The 22,358-nt window shown below is 34.3% G+C and overlaps 1 long non-coding RNA gene across 1 annotated transcript in view; it reads left to right on the forward strand.

The window, feature by feature from the left end:
* The window catches only part of LOC140685625 (uncharacterized), a 32,615-nt gene extending 21,777 nt beyond the window's left edge, over positions 1 to 10,838 (forward strand). Inside the window, exon 3 of the long non-coding RNA XR_012058875.1 lies at positions 10,678 to 10,838. This is a non-coding gene — a long non-coding RNA (uncharacterized lncRNA). The remainder of the gene's footprint in view (positions 1 to 10,677) is intronic.
* Positions 10,839 to 22,358: the final 11,520 nt, after the last annotated feature.

The raw sequence follows: 22,358 nt of genomic DNA on the forward strand, positions 1-22,358 counted from the left end.
CAGGAGTGGGATTCCTGGGTCATATGGTAAGTCTATTCCTAGTCTTTTGAGGAATCGCCACACTGTTTTCCATAGTGGCTGCACCAAACTGCATTCCCACCAGCAGTGTAGGAGGGTTCCCCTTTCTCCACAGCCTCTCCAGCATTTGTCATTTGTGGATTTTTGAATGACGGCCATTCTGACTGGTGTGAGGTGATACCTCATTGTAGTTTTGATTTGCATTTCTCTGATAATTAGTGATATTGAACATTTTTTCATGTGTTTTTTGATCATTTGTATGTCTTCCTTGGCGAATTGCTTGTTTAGGTCTTCTGCCCATTTTTGGATTGGGTTGTTTATTTTTTTCTTATTGAGTCGTATGAGCTGCTTATATATTTTGGAGATCAAGCCTTTGTCGGTTTCACTTGCAAAAATTTTCTCCCATTCCGTAGGTTTTCTTCTTGTTTTATTTCTGGTTTCCTTTGCTCTGCAGAAGCTTGTAAGTTTCATTAGGTCCCATTTGTTTATTCTTGCTTTTATTTCTTCTAGGAGAAAATTTTTGAAATGTATGTCAGATAATGTTTTGCCTATGTTTTCCTCTAGGAGGTTTATTGTATCTTGTCTTATGTTTAAGTCTTTAATCCATTTTGAGTTGATTTTTGTATATGGTGTAAGGGTGTGTTCTAGCTTCATTGTTTTACATGCTGCTGTCCAGTTTTCCCAACACCATTTGCTGAAGAGACTGTCTTTATTCCATTGTATATTCTTGCCTCCTTTGTCAAAGATGAGTTGACCAAAGGTTTGTGGGTTCATTTCTGGGCTCTCTATTCTGTTCCATTGGTCCATATGTCTGTTTTGGTACCAATACCATGCTGTCTTGATGACTGTAGCTCTATAGTATTGTCTGAAGTCTGGGAGAGTTATTCCTCCAGCCTCTTTCTTTCTCTTCAGTAATGCTTTAGCAATTCTAGGTCTTTGATGGTTCCATATAAATTTTATTATGATTTGTTCTAGTTCTGTGAAATATGTCCTGGGTAATTGGATAGGGATTGCATGAAATCTGTAGATTGCCTTGGGCAGTGTGACCATTTTAACAATATTGATTCTTCCAATCCAAGAGCATGGAATATCTTTCCATGTTTTAAAGTCTTCTTTAATTTCCTTCATCAATGGTTTAGTTTTCTGTGTATAATTCTTTCGCCTCCTTGGATAGATTTATTCCCAGATATTTTATTACTTTGGGTGCTATTTTAAAGGGGATTGTTTCTTTACTTTCTTTTTCTGTTGATTTATCGTTAGTGTAAAGAAATGCAACTGATTTTTGAACGTTAATTTTGTAACCTGCTTCCTTGCTGAATTCTTTGATCAGCTCTAGTAGCTTTTGTGTGGACCTTTTAGGGTTTTCTATATATAGTAACATGTCGTCAGCATATAATGACACTTTTACCTCTTCTTTTCCAATTTGGATCCCTTTTATTTCTTTCTCTTCCTGATTGCTGTGGCTAGGACTTCCAGGACTATGTTGAATAGGAGTGGTGATAGTGGGCATCCTTGTCTTGTCCCAGATTTTAGTGGGAAGCTTTTGAGTTTTTCACCGTTGAGAACTATGCTGGCTGTAGGTTTGTCATATATAGCTTTTATTATGTTGAGATATGTTCCCTCTATACCCACTTTGGCGAGAGTTTTTATCATAAATGGGTGTTGAATTTTATCAAATGCTTTTTCTGCATCGATTGAGATGATCATGTGGTTTTTGTCCTTTCTCTTGTTGATGTGATGTATTACATTGATTGATTTGCGTATGTTGAACCAGCCTTGTGTCCCTGGGATGAACCCCACTTGGTCATGATGTATAATCTTTTTTATGTGTTGTTGGATTCTATTTGCTAAAATTTTGGTGAGGATTTTGGCGTCTATGTTCATCAGTGATATTGGCCTCTAATTCTCTTTTTTTGTAGTGTCTTTGCCTGGTTTTGGTATCAGGGTGATGGTGGCTTCATAGAATGAGTTTGGGAGTATTCCCTCCTTTTCAATCGTCTGGAAGAGTTTGAGAAGGACTGGTATGAGTTCTTCTTTGTATGTTTGGTAGAGTTCCCCGGTGAAGCCGTCCTGTCCTGGACTTTTATTTGTAGGGAGGTTTTTAATTGCTATTTCTATTTCCTTTCTAGTGATCGGATTGTTCAAGTGTTCAGTTTCTTCTTGATTCAGTTTTGGTGGACAGTATGTTTCCAGAAACTTGTCCATCTCCTCTAGGTTATCCAGTTTGGTTCCATATAGTTTTTCATAATATTCTCGTATGATATTCTGTATTTCTATTTTGTTTGTTGTAATTTCTCCATTTTCCTTTCTTATTTTCCTAACTTGTGCTCTCTCTTTTTTCTTCTTTGTGAGTTTGGCCAGAGGTTTGTCGATTTTATTTACTTTTTCAAAAAACCAGCTTTTGGTTTGGTTGATTTTTTCTATGGTCTTGTTAATCTCTATTGTATTTAATTCCTCTCTGATCTTTATTATTTCCTTCCTTCTGCTGCTTTTTGGGGCTTTTTGTTCTTCTTTTTCTAATTGATTTAGGTGGTGGGTTAACTTGTTTATTTGAGATTGTTCTTCTTTTTTGAGGAAGGCCTGTATCGCTATAAACTTCCCTCTTAGCACTGCCTTTGCTGTGTCCCATAGGTTTTGAGTGGTTGTGCTTTCATTATCATTTGTCTCAAGGTATTTTTTAATTTCAGCTTTGATTTCTTCATTGATCCATTGTTTTTTCAATAACATATTGTTTAATCTCCATGCTTTTCTTTTTTTCTCCTTTGTTTCTCTGTTGTTGATTTCCAGTTTCATGGCATTGTGGTCAGTAAAGATGCTTGAGATAATTTCTATCTTCTTAAATTTGTTGAGGTTTCTTTTGTGTCCAAGTACATGATCGATCCTGGAAAATGTTCCATGTGCACTTGAAAAGAATGTATATTCTATTTTTGGGGGTGTAAGCTCTGAAAATATCCACCAAATCTAGTTTTTCTATTGTAGTATTTAATTTCTCTGTTGCCTTGTTTATTTTCTGTCTGGAAGATCTGTCTAGTGATGTTAATGCAGTGTTAAAATCTCCTACTATGATTGTATTCCCATCAATATCCCCCTTTATCTCTGTTAGTAATTCTTGTATGTACTTAGGTGCTCCTATATTGGGTGCATATATATTAACGAGTGTAATATCTTCATCTTGTATCACTCCTTTAATCATTATAAAATGTCCTTCTTTATCTTTCTTTATGACCTTTGTTATAAAGTCTATTTTGTCTGAAATCAGTACTGCAACACCTGCTTTTTTGGCTTTTCCATTTGCATGGAATATCCTTTTCCATCCTTTCACTCTCAATCTATATGTGTCCTTCTCCCTAAAATGGGTCTCTTGTATGCAGCATATTGAAGGTTCTTGCTTTATTATCCAGTCTGCCACTCTATGTCTTTTGACTGGAGCATTTAGTCCATTAACATTTACAGTAATTAATGATAGATGTGTGTTTATTGCCATTTTGAACTTATCTTTGCAGTTGAATTGGTGTATCCTCTTTGTTCCTTTCTTCTTCCTTTTGTGGTTTGGTAATTTTCCTTTGTATTATCATGGATTTTATTTAATTTTTGTGACTCCCTTGTAAATTTTTGACTTGTGGTTACCCTTTTTTGTAAATCTATTAACCTATACCCATTTTTAATAAACTGATAATAACATGATCTCAAACCCATCCTACTGTTAAAAAAATTTAAAAAAAAGAAAGAAAAAAAAATTCTATATTTCCCTGCCTCCCTCTCCCACTCTCAGTGATTTGTATGTCTTCTTTTGTAATTTCGTGTTTTCTTTATTTGTAATTCATGAGTTATCACCTTTCCAGTTGTACGTTTCTCATTTCTGTAGCATCCTGCTGCTTTTCTATTTAGAATAGCCCTTTCAATATTTCTTTTAGCATGGGTTTAGTGTTGCTAAACTCCTGCAGCTTTTTTTTGTCTGTGAAACTCTTTATTTCTCCTTCTATCCTAAAGGATAGCCTTGCTGGATAAAGTATCCTAGGCTGCATCTTTTTTTCATTCAGGTCTTTGAATATATCTTGCCACTCCCTTCTGGCCTGTAGTGTTTGTGTAGAGAAATCAGCTGAGAGACTTATGGGGGTTCCCTTGTAGTTCACTCTTTGCTTTTCTCTTGCTGCCTTTAGAATCATTTCTTTATCCTTGACTCTGGCCATCTTGATTATGATATGTCTTGGTGTGGGTCTATTTGGGTTCTTCCTGTTTGGGACCCTCTGAGTTTCCTGTAGTTGGATATCTGATTCCTTCTTTAAGTTTGGGAAGTTTTCAGTCATGATTTCTTCAAAAACCTTTTCAATTCCCTTTGATCCTTCTTCCCCTTCTGGGACCCCTATTATGCGAAGATTGGGACGCTTTATATTATCCCATAGGTCCCTTATGCTATTATCATTATTTTTTATTTGCTTATCTTGGAGTTCTTCCGAATGGGTGCTTTCTGTTGCCCTGTCTTCTAGATCACTAATTCGTTCCTCTGCATTAACTAGTCGGCTTTGCACAGCTGTTAGATCATTCCTCATCTCTGACAATGAGTTTTCCCATTTTGCTTGGCTCTTCTTTATAGCTTCAATTTCATTTTTGACATATTTTATTTCTCTAAGCATTATCTCTTTTAATTCCTTCAGCAATTTGATCACTCCTTTTTTGAAATCTTGATCTCGTAGGCTATCGATGTCTATTTCATTGAGCTTTCTTTCAGGGGATTCCTCTTGTTCTTTTAATTGGGAAAGGTTTCTCTGCTTCTTCATCTTGCTCATACCTCTCTGGCACTGTGGTTTATGGAGTATCAGTTGTCTATTTTGGATCTTAAGGATTTTATCTATCTAATGCCTATTTAGGAATACAACTTAGGAAAGAAAAAAGAAAAAAAAGAAAAAAATAGAAAGAGAGAAAGATTTTTAAAAGAAGGGAGAAAGAGGGTTTGAAAACAACGTATAATGAATAACTGAAGAGCGGGTTGAAGCAGAGTATTAATCGGGTGGAGACGTCCTTTTAAAACCTTTAAAAAAAAAAGGGGGGGTGGGGAGATGAATATATGTGTTTGAAGCCTGTGTCTAATCAATAACAGGACATCAAAACCCAAGAGAAATAGAAATGAATTAAGAAGTAAAAATTAAGAGAGTAATTGAAAATAGAACAGGTAAAAACAGATTAAAAAAACAAAACAAAAACAAAAAACAAACAAAAAAAAAAACCAAAAAAAAAAAAAAAGGGGTTTGTCGGTGTTCTCCTGGAGTGTGTGTGCTTTTAATGTGATGTCCTTCTGTCTTCGTCCTGTTTTGGAAGCTCAGCTTGTTTTCATAGGCCCTCCGTTGGCGCCCTCTTCTGTGCTGCTCCCAGCACCTGTCGGCAAGCAGATCGCGCCTCCTCCTAACACGGGGTCAGATGCAGCTCTCCTCTGCTGCGGGCGGGCGGGTCACTGCCCCTCCGGATGCCGCAGTCAGATGTTGCAGACTGGCCAGGCAGGAGGGCGGGTCGTGCCCCTTCCCAGCACCTCGGTCAGGGGTTGTGTTCCTGCCCGACAGGCGGGGGGCCGCTCTCCCCCTGCCTGCGCCACCGGTAGCTCTGCTGCTCTGTGCGGCTGCGCACTCTGCGCCGGCGCTCCGCCCCTGTCGGCGCTCCGCCCTGGTCGCGCTCAGTGGGTGGGCTCGGGGAAGACCGAAGGGCAGCCTCGTCCCTGCTCCGAGCCAAGACCCAGCTGCTTGTTTGTCTTTGTGGAGCAAGTTTTCTGGGGGACCAGAATGGAAGGATCCTATCTGCCCAGGGCTGTAGGCCCGTCTCAGTCTGGCTCTTGAGGCTGCTAAGCCCTTCGGTGCGGACGCAGGTTTCGCCTCTGCCCCCGCCTGGGTGTTAAGCGCCGGAGAATATGGGGGCTGTGCCTGGGCCCCGCCCCTCTTCCCCTGTAAAGTTTCCGTGTGTTTTCAGAGATGGGGATATGCACCCTTCCCCCGAGAGCACATCAACCTTGCTGTTTTATGGAGGGCCCAGGTTGTTCTGTCCTGTACACCCACAGCCCCGGCGCCCAGCCCCTTGCAGTCCCCTGGAGCTGCCTCCGTGCAGCCGCCCCCGTCCTTCTCCCCGGCTTGTGCAGCCTGGCCCTGCCCGCCGCTGCCGGCCTGCGTCTCAGGCTGGGTGTCGGGGGGATGCTCTGTGCCTGTTTAACTTAGTTCTGTCAGACAAGGGCTGCTCTGTACAGATCCGAGCCTTGGAGGCTCCCCCTCCGTCCCGCTGGCCTCTCAATTGGAGAGGGGAGACCCAGCGAGCGAGCGCCAGTCCTCCTTTGCCGCTCCCTCCCTGCGGGACCTGTCCCGCGCTGCTTTGCCTTTTGTTCTTTCTTTTTTCCTTTTCTCCTACCAGATTTTTGGCATCTTTATCTTTTGAAGAGGGCGATGATGTGTTGGAGTTCCGCAGGTGCTCTGGTTGGCTGAGTGGGTCTGTAGATGTGGGTCTTGGTGTATTTGTGGGAGAGGGTGACTTACAAGCGTCCTTCTACTCCGCCATCTTGCCCGGAAGTGACCATCAGAAATATTTTATGAAAAATTTTGGATGGAAATGAATTCTGTAGCCTCGTGGGTTGTTCGGTACTCGATAGCACTTGATTTGAAAAAGAACTCTAAAGGAAACCTTCAGGGTTAGTGAAAACTCTTACTGGACCTATGTAAATAACCAAATCAAACTTAACAAGACAAGTCTATTTTTCTGTGACTGATAATAAAATTTCTTTGATATTATGATGAACATAAGGTGGGAAGACTGTCAGAAAAATAAGTGTGAATGGACAAATGGAAATGGGCAGAAATTATTACTGTGTCTTGTTTAGTGCACAGATCCTGCTTATCTCTTGCATTACATTTGAGCTATTTTAGAATGTTGTATATTGTAGATAACTGGTAGTGATGCAGGTATTTTTTGTTCATATAGATACGGATGCATATTGACTAGTGAAGGTGCAGTTGATTTTCACAAACCCTGAGGAAGAGTCAAGTTCTTTTATCTGTTAGCACATTTATTTCAGTATTTCTGTTCACTTATGTTTGCGTCTGCTTTTAGGATACATTGGTTACATTTGGTATAGGTTACATTGACCAGATGTAACATCTTTCATGCTCCCTCATTAATTAATGAGTTAAAATAAATATTTGAAATGCATTCATATTATATTTAGGTGAGAGTCACAGTTACACCTTTTTCAAAATTACATTTTAATGTTGCTGACATTGCTGAAATGTGTATCATTTCAATTAGCTTTCAAGCCGTTAGTGTCATTTTTTTCAACATCTACCATGTAACAAATTCTATTCAAGTAGATTTACATGTCCTTTCAATTCTAAGAACCACTCTACACTGTAGGCATTATTTTGTTCATTTTACATTTTAAGGAACTAAATTTTCTAGATACTAAGTGGTGAAATCATGATTTAAACTATTTCTAATGCCTAAACCCTTAATAAAAGTTTGTTAACTCCTCGGAATGTTTAACAAAGCTACAAAATTCAAATAATTGTTACTACCAGTCATCATCTACTTCAATATAATAGAATTTGGTTTAATGGTTTTGATTATCAGTAGGAAGTAAACTATTAAAAAAAACATTATTCCAGGAAAGTTCTCAGTGAGATGAAGGAAGCTGGCATCTGATGTAGACATTCTGCTGACAATTAAAACAACAACAACAACAACAAAACAAACATAAATAACCCTGGAGAATTTTCTGGTATATCATTAATCGTATACCTCTATAAAATTGGCTGGCTCACTTCCTAACTTCCAACGTTCCAGCAAACCTATTAACCTCAGCTAGTATTGTTTTGAACAGTTTTCAGAATCATGTACTTTATCACCAAAACCCAGGAATTGCTTGTTCATTTTTATGTTGTTTTCAGTTTTGTTTTTTATAAAAATAGAATCCTTGTTGGAGCTGGCTTTCTTACATACCTCGGCAATATGACTTGCCCATGCTTAGATATGAGATAGCATTTTGAATGTCTTGCTATAAAACTTTTTTCTCTGACTAAATTGCAAAGCCTTTGAATTTTCTTTCTTTTCAAACTTTTCTCTATTTTATAACTGTAGATTTTCAAGAACTATTTTTGTGAGAACAATAGTTACTCCCACTTGTCCCAGAATTCTATTACCAAATGACTACTTGTCTTCAGATATTCACCAATTTTGGCTTTCTCCTAAATTAAAAAGTCCAGAACAAAAACTTCACTTGAGCTTATGATAGTTCTGGATAGTTTATATCTTAATTTCTTATCCTTCATGATTGAATTTTGATAAGCCACAGAGAGCCTTTTTTTCCTTAACCATTTCTATGTGTCCAGCGATATAAGAGGATCCAGTTGTGTGGGTAACTGTGTGGCCTTCAGCCTTAACCTGTGCTTACTTTATAGTGCTGTGAGAATTAAATAAGTATGTACATTAGTTAAGCCCTTTTGCCCACATATTAAAGTTCTGTTTCCTCTCTTCCTTTTTTTTTCTTTATGTTTAATTTTGTCTTCACCATTCTAGCACTAATTGTCAATGATACCCTAGGTATAACCCACTATGCTCACTTATTATCAGGATTAGCTTCTATACTCATTTGAAAGTTGTCTAACCCCTTCACTTGGATATTTCTTTTTCAAATGTACAATTTGATAAATTTTGGTAGATGTATACACCCATGAAACCACCATCACAGTCAAGATAGCTAAGATTTCCATCACTTCCCAAGAGGTGCAATTTTTGAATCCCCAATTTATCCCTTCCCACCCCCTTTAAGTCCTGGTAACCATAAGTTTGTTCTCTGTGTCTGTAAGTCTGTTTCTGTCTATGTTTGTTTTACTTTATGTTCTTTCCTTTATAACATTCATATATTCAGGTATATACTTTCAACAATCACTTCAAATATTCACATCCTTTATCCTGAGTCTTTCAAATACATCGATATTTCTTTATATCTGTAAACTCTTCCTCAAAATAAGCAAGTAAAGACTGATTTTGTTAGCTTTCCTAAAAATTGTATCACTTGAAAATTCTTTATTTGGAATCATCTTACCATAATACCAATCTCTACACAGAAATAGCATGGGCCAAAAGCAACCCTAAAGCTATCTGGACTTACCTTTTTACTTCTGATATGTTCGTAATAGCATCTGTTTTTTTTTTTTTCTCAAATAAGGATCTTAATTTCTTCTTCCTTTTTTGATTAAATAGGTACTATTTTCATCTAAGCCCTTACATTTACATGCTAGTTGATAAAAGCTAGTCTTTGTTTTCTATTCTCACTTTGTTGGAATACACCTTAGACTTCCTTAAATAAACTTTACTTTCCATGTGTTCTTCCATTCTGTTATGTTACTTCTAAATTCTTAATTCTTTAATTTAAAAACCTTTCATTTTTCAATACTCATTTTAAGATTTAGCCATTAAATTCTTTTCATTTTTTTCTCACCAGTGGCGCCTTCATTTGACTTTTCAGTTGTATTTTAAGTGTTCCACATTTATTAGATTATATTGCCCAGACAAGTCCAGCTTCTTTTTTGTTTGCCCTGTTGGTAAGTGCTACAATTTTACAAATCAAATAATAAATAAAATGGGAACAGTTTTTCTACAGAGATATGGTATAATACTATAATAATTTCTGTGTGAATTTCTTTACAATTTGCCATCCATATCTGAATTAAGAACTGGTGGAAATCTCCTTACCCATTCTGACACTGACACTAAAAGCAGAGATTTCAGTTTACCTAATGTAAAGATGCTGTTGGGTATATTTTTCTTCATTCAATCATTCATTCATTGAGCATTTTTTTGTGGATGAACTTTATATAAAACCCTTTTGAATGTATATACAGATAAGATGTCACCGTATTCAACATGCTTAAATGTAATGAAACAAGAAAATAAATGTAAAATTAACATGCAGTGTGGTAAATATCACAGCTAAGGTATAGAGGAAATGCTATGGAAGAACAACCTTCAGATGTTGTGAAATGCTACAGGTGGAAAAAGAACATTGAATAGTGCCTGGAAAGAGAAATAGCTCAAAACTTCCAGGCAGAGGGATCACTTGTAAAATGGCAGGTAGTTGTGGAAAAGGAGTGTGAGGTCAGGTATAATGAGAAGTTTGGTATAACTTTGTATGAACTGTCTTTGTTTCTTCCAGTATTTCATATGAACTTTCCTTTGTCACCCTTACAGTTTGCAAAAGTCTTTAGGACAAATACTAATCTAATACTTTGTTTTCATGAAATGATAGTAACTGTTAAAACTCAATTTGCAAACACCATGGTAACCATGTAGTTAGATACATTTTCTTATTCTCTATAGACATAGCATTTGAGCTAGTCTGTCAAAGTAACCTCTATTTAATAAGTAGAATAGTCATGAAGTAAATATATGAATGTCTCAATATGTACATTTCTACACCTTTATACTTTCACATGGAGAGCTCTAACTGGTTTGATTCAGATTCACTCAGTTCATATACTCAAGAACACATTTATCAGACACTAGACAGCAAGGCTCCTTTAAACAGTCAATATACTGCAGGAGAGATGCTGAAAAGTGAAATTGTAATTATTCTTGACATAGGACATTCTAAGGGTGTCTTATGCCAAAATAATGAAAGTTATTTTTCTTCAGGAAACTGAAAGACGATTCATGAGGTGTCTTCAGGTTTCCACAGAAATGGAGTTAAATAAGAAACATGTGGCACTTCTGATGGATACAGATCATCCTGAAATCACTTCACATCTGCTGGCTGAATAGAGAAATAACTATAAATCTTTTCAAAAACAATGGAGGGAAAAATGTAGCAAATATATCAAGTAATGCCTTTATGGCATCCTTTAGCATGATTCTATATAGAAGGTTAATTTTAATGGTAGAATTATTTGTTACACACCATTTAAAAAAAGAAAATTAAAATTATAGATGGATTACTATGCTATATTTTATCTTGCAAACTCTAGATATTTCACTTTGCTATTTACAAACCTGTTTTTAATCTTTAGTACCATTTAAAAATGTACAAATGTTTTCATTTTTAGCTTGGTGTAAGTTCATATCATTAGAATATTTTTTAAGTCCTTTGTAGAAATTTAAATAAGTTATTCTTGCTCTCACACATGCATGTATGTGAAAAAATATTTTGAAGGAGTATTAATAGTGGATAAATATATTATGGAATACATTCTTTATAAATATGTACATACTTAATAGAAAATTGTTATAAAGCTCACAGTTAAGAATTCAGACGATTAATCTTCCTCCTTCTAAAAAAGTTTCTGGAACACACTTCTCCCCTCAATGCTCCATTTCCAGCAACATACCATTTAATTATTTAAACATAATTATATAAGAATTGTTATTTTTGATCCTAACAGTGGAGCAAATTTTTATGACTTTCTTGTCACTTCAATAATTAATATAAAATATGTATCTATGAAGGTTAAAATACATACATCACTGAACAATTTATCACTATATAACTAGTCTCATGTTTTGAATATACATGTTGTGTATATTATCACTATAAAAGTTTTCTTGTGTGATAAATATAAAAATAACAAATTTTCATATATATTCATGTATATGAGATTATGACCTTCAAAAAGCCCTTGTAGGAAATATTTTCATCATAATCTATATTCTTGTTTTCCTTAACTCTCAGAAAAGAACTATTGATTTTTTCTTTAAATAAAATAAGAAAGAACAGAGTCAAAGTGCTCCTTTCATTCCATTCAAATTCAACAACACACATCTGGGAAAATGCGGTGTTGGTGGAGGCAGTGATGCTGTGGGAATTTTCATCTAGCAGCATAGTCTCATAAACTAATAAATACCAAATTTTCTTCTTTGTCTTCTTCACATCTTCAAATAATTCCCCAGTGGCATTGGCTGCAGAAAATGAAGGCTTCAAATCAGACTGGGAAATGAGAAAAGATTGCACACTGAGTTAAACATCTGACTGATTTGAACATTAAATTCTAGTTCTATATGCCATGCTTTTTTGTCCCTACTGGAGACTGACCCTTGTTAAATACTAGGATATGTGAAAAAAATTCTGGCTTAGTATGAATTTTCAACCAAAGCAAAGAAAATCATTTCAGAAAATTGCCAATATAAGATACTGAAATTTAATGATATAATTTAAGTGTTATCAATATTTTGAAGGGATATTAGAGGTCAGAGTTAAACTCCCTCATTTTCAGATGGAGACAATTAACAGTGAGTTTTAATGAGTTGTTCAAGGTCATTGTAAGCTTTTATTAGATGAAAATTGCGTTTTATTTAGTTTTCTAGCTCTTCTATGCCTAGTGATACATCTGACTTTTTTCCCACTACAATGTAAGATTATTCATACATTGAGATGGGGAGTGCATAGCAATGAGGTAATTGTACCCCTTAAGAAATCTGAACAAAGTGGTAATTAAGAGATGCAGTTGGAAGGATGGGTCTAGCTTAGAAATTCCCCTTCCCCCTCTTCACAGTTCAGATCAAAGAGACTTTTCTTTAAGAATAATTGTTCTAGACCAGGGTTTTAGTTGATTCCCAGCATCCTGAGGGAATTTATAGGAGTGATATGTTGTATTGTAACAAAGACATTATTGTATGTAAACATCCTGCTCCCAACACCTTTTAAGATACTGCCTCAAAGGGGTGGAGGTGGGGAGAGACAGAGAGAGACAGAGAGAGAGAGGGAGAGGGAGGAAGGGAAAGGAGAGTGTAAATAAAGGAGCAGAAGTCCAATTTCACTGGCATATTTTATATGCTAAGTGAATGTCACTCAGTATCAACTGCCCCCTGAATATCTCTTCAGCATTGTACAGAACCAGAGCCTGTCCAATCCATTGTTAGAAGAGAAATGGAGTTCAGGTTGTTCTTTTGCTAAATCACTTTAATTATTTTGTTAGGAAAAGTAAAAGATTTGAAAATAGGCACAAGAAATTCACAGAAAGATGTGTCAATGAATCTCAAGAGTAAAGTGGTATATGAAGAATTTCTTACCAATTTCTAATGTCTTGTCTCTTGTTTTATAGCAATAAAAAATTTAGTCATGGTACCAGTGATGGAGGTCATTTTATCTGGTATAAGTAGGAAGGAAACCCTCTTCCATGACCCACGTTCCCCAAGGAAGTTATCTGATTACCTTTGAGTTGAAACAGAGGGATAGACAGGACAGAGTAGAGAAAATGGACTATTGATGGTATACTTGATTCACTGAGTATCAACGTCTTTGCCATCTTATTAAAAATGACAGCCTTATTGTTTACTTTTCTTTATGTTGCCTAGTTGCATTGTGTCTTTGATTTTTAAAAAAACATTTTTGCTAAAGTTACTCTATGATCTGTGGTCAAATTGTATCTATTCTTGGACTTTTTGGGAACTCCCTGAGTATGGAGGATAATAAAAATGAAAGCCACATTAATGAAACTTTGGATGATGTGTCTGAGAGTCAGATTTTTGGTAGTATATGGAGGGTGATTAGGTTTTTAACTTTCTATTTCATTCCCTTTCATTAGGATTTTGTTTTAAAACTCCCAGAGAAGAGAAGTTAAATTTTTTTACTCCAACATTTCAATATATAAAAAGGTCACTATAGTGAATCTACTTCTTAGAAGAAAGAATATCAACTTTATATATAGTTAAAACAAATAATCTAGACATGTTTAGTATGATAAACTATACTTGGGCACTTCTAAGGTAAACTGACGATTATAGTTCTTTAGGGCCTCTTGTCTTAGTTTAGGGATTACCAATATATATGTTTACCTAGTATCCCTACAACCCTCACCTTCTGGCTCTTAGCTAAGAAAAGGTTGGGGTGGAAAGAAGGGAATAGGTATTTATTGAATATATCTGTGCCAGGTACTGAATGTTTTACATTAAAAAAAATTAAATACAGTAATTTTATGAGGTATGTGCTATTTATTTTTTAGACCATGTAGGCACACACACACACACTCATACACACACAGAAGACTCAGAAATTAAGAAAATTGAATATATATTACTCTTAGTATATGGAGTATTTTTTGAGACTTTAAGGCTCTTCATCTCTTCTGTTTGTGAGCTATGATCACTAGGTTCTATCTGATAGTTTGAAGTTCTAATGGAAGAGAAATAAGTTTCTGATTTAATCTTCAGACTGTTACCAACAGCTCATTAAAACTGGTGACAGAGGAAGAGGGAGAATCATTTCTTAGCCAGTCCTTCTGTGATGCTGAAGGATGTAGCTTGAGAAGATGGTCTCTGATTTAACCAAATGTGTCAATCACTGACTTCTATGCAACCGGAGAGCACAGGATGAGGAGAGGGGACATAGCTGAAATGCTTTCTCTTCAGTCCTTTCCAATTCTGTGACAACCACTACCCTCCAGGTGGTCACCTTTTCTTTCTTGGACGACCTCTTAACGGTGCTTCTCACATCTATATGGTGCTCTTCTGAACCAATCTATATATAGGTATTCCCAAATGATATTCTTAAAACTCAAATCTAATCATGTTACTCACTTTTTAACCTTTTAATGGATTCTCATTCTCATTAGGATGAAGTTCAGCATTCTTAAGCTGTTCAATTAATCCTTATATCATCTCACCACTGTGATCTGGGAAATTAGAGTATAATTTTCAGGAGAAAACTGAATTGGTAATAAATATCACCAGATGCAAAACAAATATTTCTGTATAAATATATTGGAATCTATAATTTGCGATCAATTCCCGTAAGTTTTCTACCTCATAGGAAATCTCACCTGCTCTTTAGAGATTTTGAAGGATTTTAGGGAATGGCTGAATTTTTTCTCAGAAAGTTTTTCTCAGCAAACCTCAGACTAATACTTTGAAACCACTTTTCAAAACCCTTTCTAACTAAAAGTTACTCAATTATGGAGCATAAAGGAGAAATATAGAACATAAAATACATTGTGTTCTTACCAGAAAACTAGGTGTCAAAGTAATGAAGAAAATCACCAAGGTCGAGCAATGGTTAAAGCAGAGCTAGTAGACTTCAATGTCACTGGCAGAATTCAGGTATCATTGCTTTTTCAACTGCTCCATAACCACCTACTTTCTATTTAAGGATAGATTTCAGAAAACATTTAGAAATAAGAATTATTCTTTCTCCTCTTTGTTCTGCCAGTCTAACACTTTGCATTAGGAGGTATTTAAACAGTTTCTATTCAAATGAGCAATGCTTCTCTGACAAGTACTGTGGACACTCGATTAACAGGTCAAACTTTAGAATAAGCATGATGTACATTGCCATGTTATTAGTTAACAATGCACATATATATTTGTTTTAAAATAATGAACAAAAGGGGCTAAGCCTTAAGTGGGTTGTATAAGTAGGTAAAACCACTGAAAGGGCATTGAAAAACATTTTTGAAGTAGGTGATATGTTTAGTACTGCCCCAGATATAAATTTAATGAAGTATAATGAAACTAATTCTTTTTCTAAGTGTTTAAAGTGCAACTTCATAGCTCCTCATCAAAAGGAAAATCATCAGTACCTTTTTGTAGAATGGAAACAAGATACATGATAATATTCAAATTGTTTTCATGTTTCTATTTCATGTTAGAAGGAACATTTGAAATCAAGGAAACAGATAAATAAAATTACTATGTAGGACTAACCACTCTGATTTTTTTCCAACTGTTTTTCAGTTCATGGTCTGCTTGTATCTGCTAATAAATACACTTTGAAGAGGCAGAATTCTTCTCAGTGATTGCTTTGACTTTGATTCAGCACAGCAAGGACAGACTAGTTGGGATAGATGGATATTAAAGTTTTTTCTGTATGCTAAATATCAGAGTTACACATGCAATGTGTGGTTCTGGCCTCAGTTAAATCAGCACAATTGAAATTTGCTTTGTTGTTTTAAATAATATCTTGGGTAGACTATATACCTGCCATCAAACACAGAAAATATATTTGACATAATCTTATATACTGCTCAATTATAAAAATGAGGAATTTTATTTTTTAAGTCACTGCATCCCCCCAATCCAAGTCACTCTTTTGTATAAAGATATAAGGGTTAGGCTATGTATTTGATCTATGATGTACTAACACTAGTCAGAAGACATGATTTGAATCATCACTCTGCTAATCAACAACTGAATAATGTTTCAAGTTGCTTAAATGATTTTAGCTTCAGTTTCTCCAGCTATACAGTGGAGAAATAGCATTAGTTTCTGAGAATTTTAAAAGGGTTAAAATAGATGATTTACTTGAAAATATTTTGTATATAGCAAAGAGCTATTTTTGTTATTATTTGAGAAATTTAGGGGACAATTTATAGTATTTTTCATTTATAATGAAGTATTTTGGTTAAAAGATCATGAGGTGTGAACACAACTAAGCAGCTACAGAAGAATAATGTCGTTTTAGCTGGCATAAGCAACCTGCATCACAGTCGTTACATAGAGAACTACCCACAGTATCTTTTTTTTTTTTTAAATTGAAGTATAGTCAGTTTACAATGTTGTATCAGTGTCTGGTGTACAGCACAATGCTTCAGCCATATAAGAATGTACATAAGTTTGTTTTCATATTCTTTTTCACTGTAAGCTACTATAAGTTATCAAATATAGTTCCTGTATGGCACAGGGAACCCAAAGTATCTTTGTATCTCACAGCACACTTTACATGAGTATGAAATATCCACTGTAGTGGTAAATCATCAGGGATCATCTTTTTACTGCTGTGTAACTTAACCTATTTTTTATATATCTTTTGAGAAATTTATTTAACAAATGCACATCATAAATGAAAGCATAGATAAAGATGACTATATTAAAATAAAATACCATCAAATACAAATTTAAATGACTGCTTAAAGACAATATGTTTTATACAAATATAAAACAAAAAGATTTAAATGTCAAGTGTATATAGATTTTATAAACCAGTAAGAAAATTAAAAAAAAAAAACAAGCTAGTAGAACTGGCAAAACATAGTAACAGGGAATATGAAGAATAAGAAATTACAGAAGTCAATACATTTATGAAAGAAAAATGACCAGTATATATAAGTGCAAATTTAAAATAAATATCAGCTATTTATTTAATTGTCAGATACTAATATTCTGAGAATACCAATTGTTTTCAAGGATGTAAAGCAAAGATAATTTAGGTATTGTGCTATTGAGAATAAATAAAAAATAAATCATTTTGGAAAGTGAACAAAATCGAGTAAAGTTGAAGATGTGTGTATTCTAAAACTCATCATTTCTACTCATAGTTAATTCCTTGAAATAAGTTTTTACATGTGTAAGAACATTTATGAGAACACTGGGTCTAAGAGCAAAGTGTGTGAAGACTTCAGTGTCCATCAAAAGGAGAGGGTTAATTTACTTGCAGTATGTTTTACAAATAATACTATTTAGCAGTTAAAATATTTGAAGTGACTATTTCACAAATATAATATTTTGAAGAAAATTAGAATGGAACTTTCAGTATTGTGACATATTTTAAAATATACAAAACAATACTGTGTATTAAGTATAATCTCATATGTATTGAGCAAAATTATGAAATGTGAAGAATGAAAAACTACAATTCAGGATAGCAATTCTGTCTTGACAAAGGAAAGAAACAAGAGGAGTGAGATCAAAGAAGTAGAACACAAGGAGTATTAATTTTATTCACCATATTTCTATTAAAATATTGATGAAATTTTAGCTTCCAGAATTGGGACACTAGTAAATTTGATCAACAGCCCTGCTAAAAACAACTGGGAAAACTGAACAAAGCCTAGATAAGCAACTACTTGAGAGAATTGTCAGGTCAACAGGACTGAAAATTATTAGTTCAAGCATTGAAGAAGAGGAAATTCGATCAATGGGAATCTGGCATTGAGGACTGCCTTAGCTTTAGAAGTATTTATCAATTCTGGGAGAGGTGACTGAGAGGCTAGGACTCAGAACTGCTTTGACAGTTTTGTGGACTATTTAAACAAAAATTGGAGTTCAGGAATTTCTATGAGGAAGAAAATATCCCATATAAATATACCATCTTTGGGTTGAGATATTGAAGAGTTAGAGTACAAAATCAAGGTTTAGCTAAATGTAGGATGACTTTCTGAGACCCTTCTGACGCCCAGCATAAATTAACTTTAATGACAAAGACTTGATTTAGTTTATTTGGATTTGCTATTGTCCTTTGAGCCCCAATAGAAATTGTCAACATTTTGTTACTTTTGGAGGGAAGAAAGGAGATAGGAGTTCAATAAATATTAACTGATTTTCAGTCAAAAAGAAGTCAAGTGAATAAGATGAAATTAAGATTTGTTAAAGCTGATCCTTAAGCTCATGGTTGTTTTATTGATCACTTTTTTGTGAGTATCATAAAAAACAGTATGCTGCACAAGTAAAATTTTTATTTGCCAATCACACCTCAGTAAGGTAGGGGAAAAATAGTAAAGGAATAGAAAAAACTATCAACAAAATGTATATTCCAAGGAAAGACTGGGGGAAAAAATCACTGTCCACACTCATTCCAAGGGAGCCAAGCATTACATCTGGCTTGTAAACAGTTCATAGGTGATATTCATAGCTGCAAGTCATTCCTGAACTTAGACCCCTCTACAGGGTCCAGATTTCTTACTTTATCCACTCTAATTTTTATTGAATTCTTTGTTTTTCAAAGAAAAAAAATGTTATGAAGTCATTTTAAAGGGCCTGGAAATAATTGCTAACTAATGCAGCTGTAGCTCATTAAGCTAATTTGACAATACTGTAAAAAGACAGCTAGAAACCAATATTACAGATTTTTTCCCTTTGAATTATCTGAAATAGATGTACAGTAGAATAAGTTTGCTAAAAGCCATATGAATGGAAATCACATTTTTAAATTCTACATGTGTTGATACCTTTCTCTTTCCATTGCCAGAACATCTCTTTTAGTATGCTGTATATATTTTTTTTTCTCTAGGAAATCAATAAGGTTGAAACTTCCTTTACTCTACCATTGATTTTGAAAAAGTTTTCTCTTACTGAGTTACTCTTTTTTTTTTTTAAAGCAGATGCCTTTCTTCCTCTCAATGTTTCTAATATCTAAAATTTGTATTAATTTTTATTCTTATGTCACCCCTTATTTGAAACATTTCTTAATATTCTCAGGAAACATTTGCAGCCTCACTTGCTTGGCTTCTATTTCTCTTGGCATCTTCTGCTATTGTTATTGGTTTACTTCTCTTACTGTAGAGATTAACATCCAGTTGTGTATCTTGACTTAAAAATCTTTATATTTTCATTTACTAGTAAAGATTCAATAAACACCAGCTAAATCAGTGAATGGAAATGAATTCTTAGATATAATCTATGCAATTTATGAAACAATTACTGCTTTCTGGGAGATTGAAATACACTGATTGGTTCTTCCCTTATTTATTCCTGGAAATGGAGTCAACTTTCTAGAAACAAATGGACCCCCAAAGGTAAATCAAGGCTATCTGTAGGAGAAGTGATTCTGGGGAGGTTAATAAAGTGAAAGAAAATATTTGCATAATTAACAAGACAAAAATACTGTGAATGTACTCTTCAAGAACAGACTTCTGTCTTTTTGTTGTATTTTAATCACTTTGGTCATTTTGGAGTTCATAGTATTATCTCACATAATATCGTAATGCAAGTTTCATAATAAATAAAAATAATTATTTGTGAACTATTATCATTGTAAATAAGAAAAACCTAAGAGACCCTATAGACAAATTATGAAAATTAATAAATTAATACTGAATAAGTGAATCTTGATGCAAAATAAATACACAAAATAAACTGTAGTTAAATAAAGGCAACAAAAGAATTATAATTTAAAAAAATGTTAAATGTACAATTGTGGGAAAATATGAACTATAAATGTTGCTGTGTACTAGATTAGAAAGTTAAAAAATAAAACTGGGTCCCCACTTTATACAGTATTGAAACAATCTCTGGATAGATGAAAGTCTTAAATTAAAAACATAATTTAACAAACTTTATCAATAAATTGATTCTTTTTATTACTGGGTATAATAAAAGATTTCTTAAAGCATTAAAAGTATTTTAAAAAAAGGTAATTATTGATAAATGTAACTGACAAAATTTAAATATCTATTCTGTGAAGGACCTCATAAAATGTAAGAGACAAGTCACAGAAAGAAGGAAAACTTCTGTGTTGTATTACTGACCATTGGCTAGTACTCAGATTATAGAAAACTTCGAACTATCAGTAAGGGAAGACAACACAGTGGGAAAATGAACAAAAGATAAAAAAAGATATTCACATAAGGGGGATCATAAATGGACACTAACCTATGAAAAATTATTCAGTCTTACTAGTAATTAGGAAAATGCAAAGTAAAAGCACAATACTATTCCCCATTCATCAGATTGGGGAAACAGTAAAGTCTGACAATAACAAATGTTTTAGATGTGGTGCAACAGGGAAATCATATGTTCATGATGAGAGTGTAGACTGACACAATCACGTTAGAAAACGTGGTAATATGGGATAAAATTGAAGATGAGCAGATTCTAAGGTACAATTTCACTTTTGACGTCCAGCCCAGAGTAATTTTTGCATATCTACACAAGGTAACATGTAAAAGAAAGGCAATTATACTATTGTTTTTAGTGATGAAACTTAGAAACAACCTAATACCAGTGTATGATAACGTGAAAGTAGAAAAAGTGACTGTAACTGTCACCTAATGCTGCCGTAAAAAAATAGTAGTGACTGGGTGTCTTAACAGAAATTTCCCACAATTCTGGAGGCTGAAAGTCCAAGATTAAGGATTTGGTAGGTAGTTGGTTTCTCCTGAGGCCTCTCTCTTTGGCCTACGGAAGGCCATATTCTTCCTGTGTCCTCACATGTCTTTTTCGTTGTGTGTGTGCATTCTTGGTGTCTCCCTTTTTGTAAGGACATCACTCCTATTGGACTAGTGCCCCACTCTTATGACCTCATGTAACCTTAATTACCTCTTTGAAAGGCCTGTCTCCAAATATAGTTACATTAGGAGTTAAGGTTTCAACATATGCATTTAGGGGGCACAGTTGAGCCCATAGCAGTTACATATTCTTATAATGGATCATTGTAGAGCAGTGACAGTAAATGGATTATCAATAAGGATGAACTTAAAAAATAAATGTTAAACACAAAAAGCAAATATCATATAGTTTTTAGATATGGGAAATAATATATAATACCTATTGCTTAGGAATAAAATAATGTGTACTAAACCTGTAAATAACTGCATAAGAATAAAATATTCAAGATAGTCTTTTCTTCTGCAGGGGAAAGAGGAGGATTCAATAGTGTATGTGTATACCAGGCACTTTAGCTCCATTGTGGCTGGCTGGTGCATGTGTCTTTGTTTATTGTTCTATTTTTTTGTTTGCAGTAACACTTACATTCAAAAATATATATTGTGTAGTGATTTTGTGTGAAGCATTCTTTTAGAATCTTGGGATACATTATTAAATACTAACATTCCCTATCCTCATGGAGCTTATATTCTACAGTAGTAGATAAACAGTAGCATTAAAAAAAGCTTAATGTATAGTCCTCTAGAAAAAAAATGGAGCACATGTTTTAAAAACTATGTTTTTCAATATTTGTTTTCATCCTCAGGAATTGTTTTTGCTTCACACAGTTTACAAGTTTTCCACTTGATCAGAATTTTTTTTCCAATTGTGCTGCCAGAGTTTAGGTCCAACCTGAGTAAATATGGAGGCATTTGTTATGTTATATGTTACACATTTTAGACTCAGTCCTAACTTGCTTTTAGATCTCTAATTTTAATGCTAACATTTTTGTAAACTGCCTTAATCATGTCTATAAAAATCTCTGGAATATAAACAAACAGATAAAGAAAGAACAAACCAGGTAATCCTCACACTGTCAACAGATTGAATACAAGTACATCTGTTAGTTATTTGTTTAGAGCATAGTACATATTTTCTTATTTCAGTAATATTAAAAATATTGTTGAAATACTAATAGCCCAACTTAAAATGGTAACCAAAACAATATGAAAAGCTAATTCAAAAAAGAATTAATCTAATGCCAATAAATGGTAAAAATATTTGTTGTTAATTATCCAATACAGATTGAAATAGTAATTTAATTTTTATTACATGCAAATATGTCTAATCTGCATATATATACACATATATAATAAAATTGGAGAAGTAAATAGTTTTTACTAAAACATTAAATTATATCCATATAATATCAGAATTATAGTTTTGAAAAATATTCAAGCACATAGAGAAGACACATTGGAATGTTTAGCGAAAAACTAATCCTGTTTTTCTTCCTTCTCTTTTCAATCCAC

Source organism: Vicugna pacos, chromosome 2 (assembly GCF_048564905.1).
Source record: "Vicugna pacos chromosome 2, VicPac4, whole genome shotgun sequence".
In the NCBI taxonomy this organism is placed as follows: domain Eukaryota; kingdom Metazoa; phylum Chordata; class Mammalia; order Artiodactyla; family Camelidae; genus Vicugna; species Vicugna pacos.